Source organism: Brachycentrus maculatus, unplaced genomic scaffold (genome assembly GCF_059751285.1).
Source record: "Brachycentrus maculatus isolate JH-2025_06_01 unplaced genomic scaffold, ASM5975128v1 h1tg000479l, whole genome shotgun sequence".
Classification (NCBI taxonomy): domain Eukaryota; kingdom Metazoa; phylum Arthropoda; class Insecta; order Trichoptera; family Brachycentridae; genus Brachycentrus; species Brachycentrus maculatus.
Window position 1 is genome coordinate 108,859 of NW_028281226.1, and position 7,033 is coordinate 115,891.

The window sequence follows — 7,033 nt, forward strand, 5'->3', positions numbered from 1 at the left end:
AGACTTGTATCTAAAGTCTATTGAATTAAAGGAAAAAATATTTGTGATTTTTATCTTTCTTGGTAAATACCACTTTTTAAAAAACTCGAAGTTTAAGTAGTAAATTTATTCAACAATGGATAGAATGGTAAATATTTCTCAGTATGTGTATCAAGAATATTCTAAACCAGCAAACGAATCGTCTTTAGCCTCTTCATATACATATCTATATCTTTTATTAAATACAGAGATATTAATAAATAAATCCTAATAAAATCATTTTTAATTTTGTGTACATAAATTACGTTCTGGAGGTCCCGGGTTCGATTACCAGGGAGGTGAGATAAATACTAGTGATTTTTTCACGCTAACATTTATTCCATATTACCCTGGACTGGTACCTTAATCGGAGGGCTTTCACCTTTCACTGCGTTTATATGATGCAGTGCCCTATGCACCATTGGGGTGCGGATAAGGGTTTTAAATGAAAAACATGAAAAATTACGATAAATAATTTATTAAGAAATTATAGTTTATCGATAAAATATGTAACCGGGACTATATTTATCGTATTCTACATTTAAAATTAGACACTGCCGGAATATCGCTAAATAAAAACATTCCTATTCCAATCATAGACAGCTCTACTGAATTCACATGCACAGTTTCTTTAATTTAAATATGTACAGTGTCTTTAAATTAAATGTACGAGTTACAAAAAATTGAGTAGTGTGCTTGTCAATCATCGGTAGAATGGTGAAAGTTACAAATATGTAATAAAATGACTTAGCCAATCTTTGATAGGTCATAAAATCTGTAAATACCCAGACTCCCATATTCATCTTCATCTTAGTTGAGATGTCAAAAATGTAAAATATTTTCGTTTAAAACTCTCAAAACATATGGATATCTGATCATTCTTCTATCCAACAGAACATAGCCTTCAACTCTCTATGTGATGAGAATCTAGCTATTAAAGTTATGGCCAAACACTCAAAAATATAGTACTGTTAAATTCTCACGTTGAGTTAAAAGTCTCTATTATGTCTCTTCGTGTCTCAGGTTGAGATTAAAGTCTCTCTGACTAAAAAGTTCTCGGATTTTAAAGAAGATCTTTCTCGCTATTTCCAACTCAGACCACTCGGGAATGGTCCCACTGGTCATTAAACCAACAACCCTGATATATATTGATGGACTCTTTCCGCATATTACCTCAATTCTGAGGTTCCTATTTTAGAGAAACAACCGGCAATTGTTTAGTTTTTTATCCAATATTTTTTTGTTTTTGTTTTTTTTCTTCAATTATTCTTTTTTTACGGCCCATATTTACAACATTTGAATGAGTGGGCTCAAATTTTTGGTCATATATTCCAGATTTAAGGATCAGGAATTATTTATAGCAAATCTTTAATTTGAGACTAAAAAGAGTTTGTGACCAAAATTTTGGACAAATGTCAAGTATCATACGTTAAGAGCATAAAGCTTTTGGGTGATTAAGCGCCCTTGAGGCGATTTTTTTAAGAAAACAGCGCTTAACAAATCATCAAAAATAAGTATTTTATCAAAATATAGCTTATAAGAAATTGGTCACAAAATAAGTTTTTTTTTTTAAATTATATTTCCAGGGGTCTCCTTGTATTTTAAATAGTTCAAGAACGTTTCTGCAAGTAAAAAAAACTTTAAAGTGTACTTATCAATCATAGATATTGCCAACGAAGTAGCATTTTCATCTTTTCAATTGAATAAAAAATACTTTTTAAAATTATTACTTACATGATTTAAGAATCACATCAAGAAATATATATATTTTTTTAAAAACAATTATTTTTTTTTTTCAAAATACTAATCTGAAATTAATCGTCAGGTTGTGGTCCCGTGGTATGCATCACGGATTCTAATTCAGAGTTTCTGGGCTTGAACCCACTTAACCACAATTTGATACCGTTATTAAATAATAAGCCACAAAAGTTCATGAAAATTGCCCCGTGGCGTAGTGAAGTAGTTTCGCAGTCTACTCGACTGCAAAACTGGCGTCGCAGGCTCAAAAAATGTTTATTTTAAATGGTCTGGGTAATTTTTTAAATATTTTTTCATATAAACCTTCCCCAATCTTGCTATCCTACCTGGGGACAAGCCTCTATAATAGAGGCTTTGAGGGTTATTCCTTTAAAAAAAACATTAAAAATCTTTGAATAAATATGATTTTACTGAAAATGCCTAACTGCAAAATTGGCATCGTGGATTTCATTCTTATTCGTAGTTTGCAAGGATAATTTAAGGAGATTTTGAAAATATCAATTCGTGTATAACGATACAACTTCCATCATTTCATTCTTCGTTCGTTCTAGCTTGCAGAGAGTTACTCATTTAAATACTCGTTACAACGTTGCATTAATCTTCTTGATTGAATTATGGAAAAGTCATTAAGAAAATGGGAAAATAGTATTTTACGGCAGGAACAAAGCATTTTGTTTGCGATAGAAAATCAGTTTTAAATTTGCGCACGTGAAAGTTAAATTGAAAAAATAACCTGATACGAAAACTTCGTTACGTTCCGTTCTTCTTGCGTTGTGAGGGAAAGTTTTGGGAACAAAATTTTATTTACGTATCAAGATGGAAATTTCTCAAACTTATTCATGTTCTCATCATATTTTATGGAAAGTTTGGGAACAAGACCATATTTAGGATCGAAATATCTACACATTGTTTCTGCTAACGCTTCTGATTTCCTAAAAAAAAGTATGGACAAAAGAAAAGTTTTGTATTTTGTTCAAAGATTGAAAAACTGAAATCAAGCGTTTTGGTGTGAAAAACGGTTATAAAACTACTGAATCTCTACGGAACTTTGTGGTGGTATAATATGTGAAAAGATTTTTCATCAACACAACGTAGTTCACTATACATATAAAGAGATGATGGAATTTTCGTGATATTTATCCGATGTGTGATGAATAAATTTATTGAAAAATGAATTTACGAAAATTGGTAAAAATTGGTGACAGAAAATTGTATTCAAATGAATCGATATCATGCCGTTTTAAACTAGACTAACATTTTTTTTAATTTTCTTTCATTTCATTGAGTTTTCTTAACATATTGATATACGAGTATTTACAAAAATTACTTATCATTATTGTTATTTATTCAAAAAACATCATATCAAGTATTGCACTTATTATTTCAAACAGCGTTTTTTAATTTATCAAGTTTTTTATCAACACGGTGGTGGCGTACACGCCAGGCGCGTACATCTGACCTTTCCTCGTGCGGAGTAAGCGCTAGGCGTGTTTGGCTGATAACAATGAGTCAAATGTCATAATAGTATGATTGCGTAGTTGAAAGTATACCCTTAAAGTCTTGACTCAAATTTTAAATCAAAATATATAAAGAATTAAACAATGTAAATAAAATAATCGTGAATGTCTAATTGGCGAGCATATTCCTCATAATAAGTCAGAATTATTCTACTCGACCCATATTTATACTCGCTTGTTTCAAAGTGAGAATAAAGATGAATTGCGCGTGAATGCGACATACAAAGAGAACAGTGTATGTTTACTAGCATCTACAAAAATAAACTTCATATTATTTCATATTTTTAATATAGTTTTGACATTTTGAAATTTTATCTTTAGTCAGCATTTCGTGATTGTTTATGATATATTCAACGCAATGAACGTGATATAACACACAAAAAACCTTACTTAACACAACAGTATTTTGGAATAACGTCTAGCGTTCTTAATGATCAATTTAACATAACCTACAGGTGACGATAAAAACAGAATCGATACACTATTTGTATAAATAAGTGCAATTTTGAGTACTCAAAGTCAACATTTTTTTTATTATTGATTTTTTTTTACAAAATACATATTTAAATAATACAAAATAGTTGGTTACTATACAAAACATTTTAAATATAACGTTTCCACCTCTCTAATTAGAAAGATACTTGTGTTTAGAGAGGGAGTTCGTTTAACATTTAATTTTTATTTTTTATAAACAAAGTAAATTAAAAATAAATAATGTAAATTAAAAATTAAAATAAAATATTTCTTGGTATGGAGTATAGGTAGGGGTGAGTCTAATATGTATTTTAAATTTAGTTTTAAAGGTTTGATAATTGTTTTTAGATTTTAAGTTTTTTTTACATACGCACATGTAATGGTTTAATGTTGCTGTTTTTTACATCTGTGTAATATTAAATAATTAGAAAATCTAGAGTTACGTGAATTTTTCACATCAGTTGTTTTTTCATTAAAAGTTCGTAAGATAGAGGCTTTATTAAAAAATTCTTCAATTGTTGATACATTAAGTTCTTCGAATACTTATTTTGAATGGTGAGCTCTGGGCTTTTTAAGAATTATTATTGCAATCTGTTTTTGAATAATTGAGAGTGATATTAAATTTGTCCTATAAGCTCCTCCCCAGCCTATAATTCCGTACTGCAGAATCGATTTAAAGCATAATTTACCGTTTTTATATGTTTTATAGATAGAATATTCCTTAGTCTAATAAATATATAAATCAGCTTCGTAATTCTTTTAACCATAGCGCTTATTTGCACTTTCAACTTCAAACTACTATAAGTATAATGCCTGGGTATTTAATATTATCCACTTTTTCAACTGTCGAGCATATGTGGGGGCAAGAAGTAGTATGACATAGTTCGTAAACCAATTCAATCTCTTCGCGTACAGAGTAACTGACGTTTAGTTTGCCATTAAATTATAATTAATGATCACGTTAGTGTTATAACTGATATTCACTCGCAAATATCCTTCTTCATTATTTGTAAAGTTATACTTGAAAGTTTCCATAGTGCATTTGTTAACTTACTCACACCCGGCGAATAAAAAAATAATGATGTTCTTTTACCAACTAACGTTAAAAAATAATTACATACTCGGTTATTCAATATAAATAAATAACCGGCTGGTGATGTAACTGATTCCATCATTCAATGTTCCAGAAGTTTGTATAGAAAAAAAACCACTTTGAAATATTTCATAATTTGTGAAGGTTTTTCATAATTTGTGAAAGTTACGTCCGCCTCCGTAGTGTAATGGTCAGCACGCTCGGCTACCGTTCTGAAGGACCCGGGTTCGATTCCCAGAGTGAATTTTCACTGTAATATTTATTCAATATTACCCTGGACTGGTACTTGAGGTGGAGGGCTGATCACCTTTCCTTCATGTGTAAACGATCAAGATAACACTGCGTTTATATGACGCAGTGCCCTATGCACCATTGGGGTGCGTATAAGGGTTTATTATTATTATTATTATGTGAAAGTTTGGACTGATAAATGGAACACTTTAACCCTCAATAGGCGTTTAAGTGAGAATAATCAAGAGCCCCCAACTTAATTGTCTTAAAACCCAGATAACATTTAACGTAAGCGCATTTTTTGCTTAAAATACCGATTTTGTACTGAAATAATATGTTTTTCATAAAATTAATATATGGGTTTTAAAAGAAAATTATTGAAAAGTAGGGAGTAAAGAAAATAATAAATTATATATATTCGCCAAATTTCAATATACGAATATATTTAAAAAATGTGCGCGGAAATACATGCGGCTTTTCACGCAGCCGGTTGTTTTCACCGCAATGGCAGCGTCATCTATCGAAATTAACAGCACTTGTGTTAACACAAAGCTTAGTTTAAAAAATACTCACGTATCGGCTTTAATGTATACTTAAGATTTTAGTTTTAAATCACATATGAATGTAGAGTGCAGCTTTCCCGAAACTATTAGTTCAAAAGTCTTCTTCTTCTTCTTCTTACCCTCATCCACATCTGATGGTGCATAGGTCACTGTATCAAGTTGATGAAATGTAAAGTTGGTTGTTTGATGGTTACGTGATCAGACTTACGCTTTAGGTACTAGTCCAGGGTAATAATATTAGAGTAATAAAATAGTGTAAAAAAAATAACATTATTTTAACCCCCCCTGGGTATTAAACCCGTGACTACCAGCATGGTAGCCAAACGCAGAGAACAATACATAATAGAGATTGGCATTTTCATATTTTATGCAAAAATAATGTATAATTATGGTTTCATTAATTGAATCCTTAGGAAAAATAATCCGTAAAATTTTTTGACAAGAATTTTTTTTGGATATATAAAAATATTTTTTTTATAATCATAAATTTAAGTTCGTAATTTATATTTCATTTAATATTAAATATATGTTTACATTTAAAAAATAGCATTTTATAGAACTTGACATAATTTTTAATAAATTTTAATAAATTGGAATGACTCAAAGTGTCAAACAAAAAAATTATCTTGTAAATAAAAATATAAAATTACTCAAAATAATAAAAAAATCATTTTTGGGTGTATTTTTTTGTGATCATATTTTGTAGTAACTCGATAAATTTTATTGTATTCTCAAATAACACCATTAAAATAAAATCAAAATTAACATACCTTTAAGAAAAATCCAATAACAAGTTGACTCCTCTTTCACCTTCAAAGTTCTTTAAAAAAATAAGTAACTGAAAAACAAACTGTTGATGTAAATGTTCTAATAATTCAAATATTTGAGATCGCAAAATGTGAGAGCGCGCGAAAACTTTTCTTCGGTCGGGAAAGTGGTACAGCACATCCTCACTGCGTCACGTTTTGTCAACGACTGAATATTGTTAGGGGTAGCGAAGGCATTACGTACTACAAAATGGCAAGTAACGCAAAGCCACATAAGAAAAAGGGCAAATTTTCATTGAAAAAAATCTAGTGGTTGTAACAAATGATAGGATATTTTGATTACGTGCCTAATTTGCTGAAAATTCTAATGATATTATTGTTACCAAAGCATACGCGTTGAAAGTTTGATTGAGGTGAATAAAATTAATGTCTAAAAAAAGGAATATTCTATATTTACGTTTAAATTGAAAGCGTCGTATTTTTGCAAGATTTCTTTTACTAAATTGCACAACTGGGTGATTTTTTTCGGGAAAACAATTCCGCGCGTTATCCTTAATCTAGATTATCTCACTACAAATGATTTGGGTAGCATAAAAATCGCCTTTCTTTAAA

At 30.0% G+C, this 7,033-nt stretch overlaps 1 protein-coding gene across 1 annotated transcript in view; it reads right to left on the reverse strand.

The window, feature by feature from the left end:
• Positions 1-6,615, reverse strand: part of LOC148302095 (uncharacterized) — a 102,433-nt gene extending 95,818 nt beyond the window's left edge. Inside the window, exon 1 of the mRNA XM_088272171.1 lies at positions 6,425-6,615. The gene's annotated coding sequence lies outside the window, so the exon portion shown is untranslated. The remainder of the gene's footprint in view (positions 1-6,424) is intronic.
• Positions 6,616-7,033: the final 418 nt, after the last annotated feature.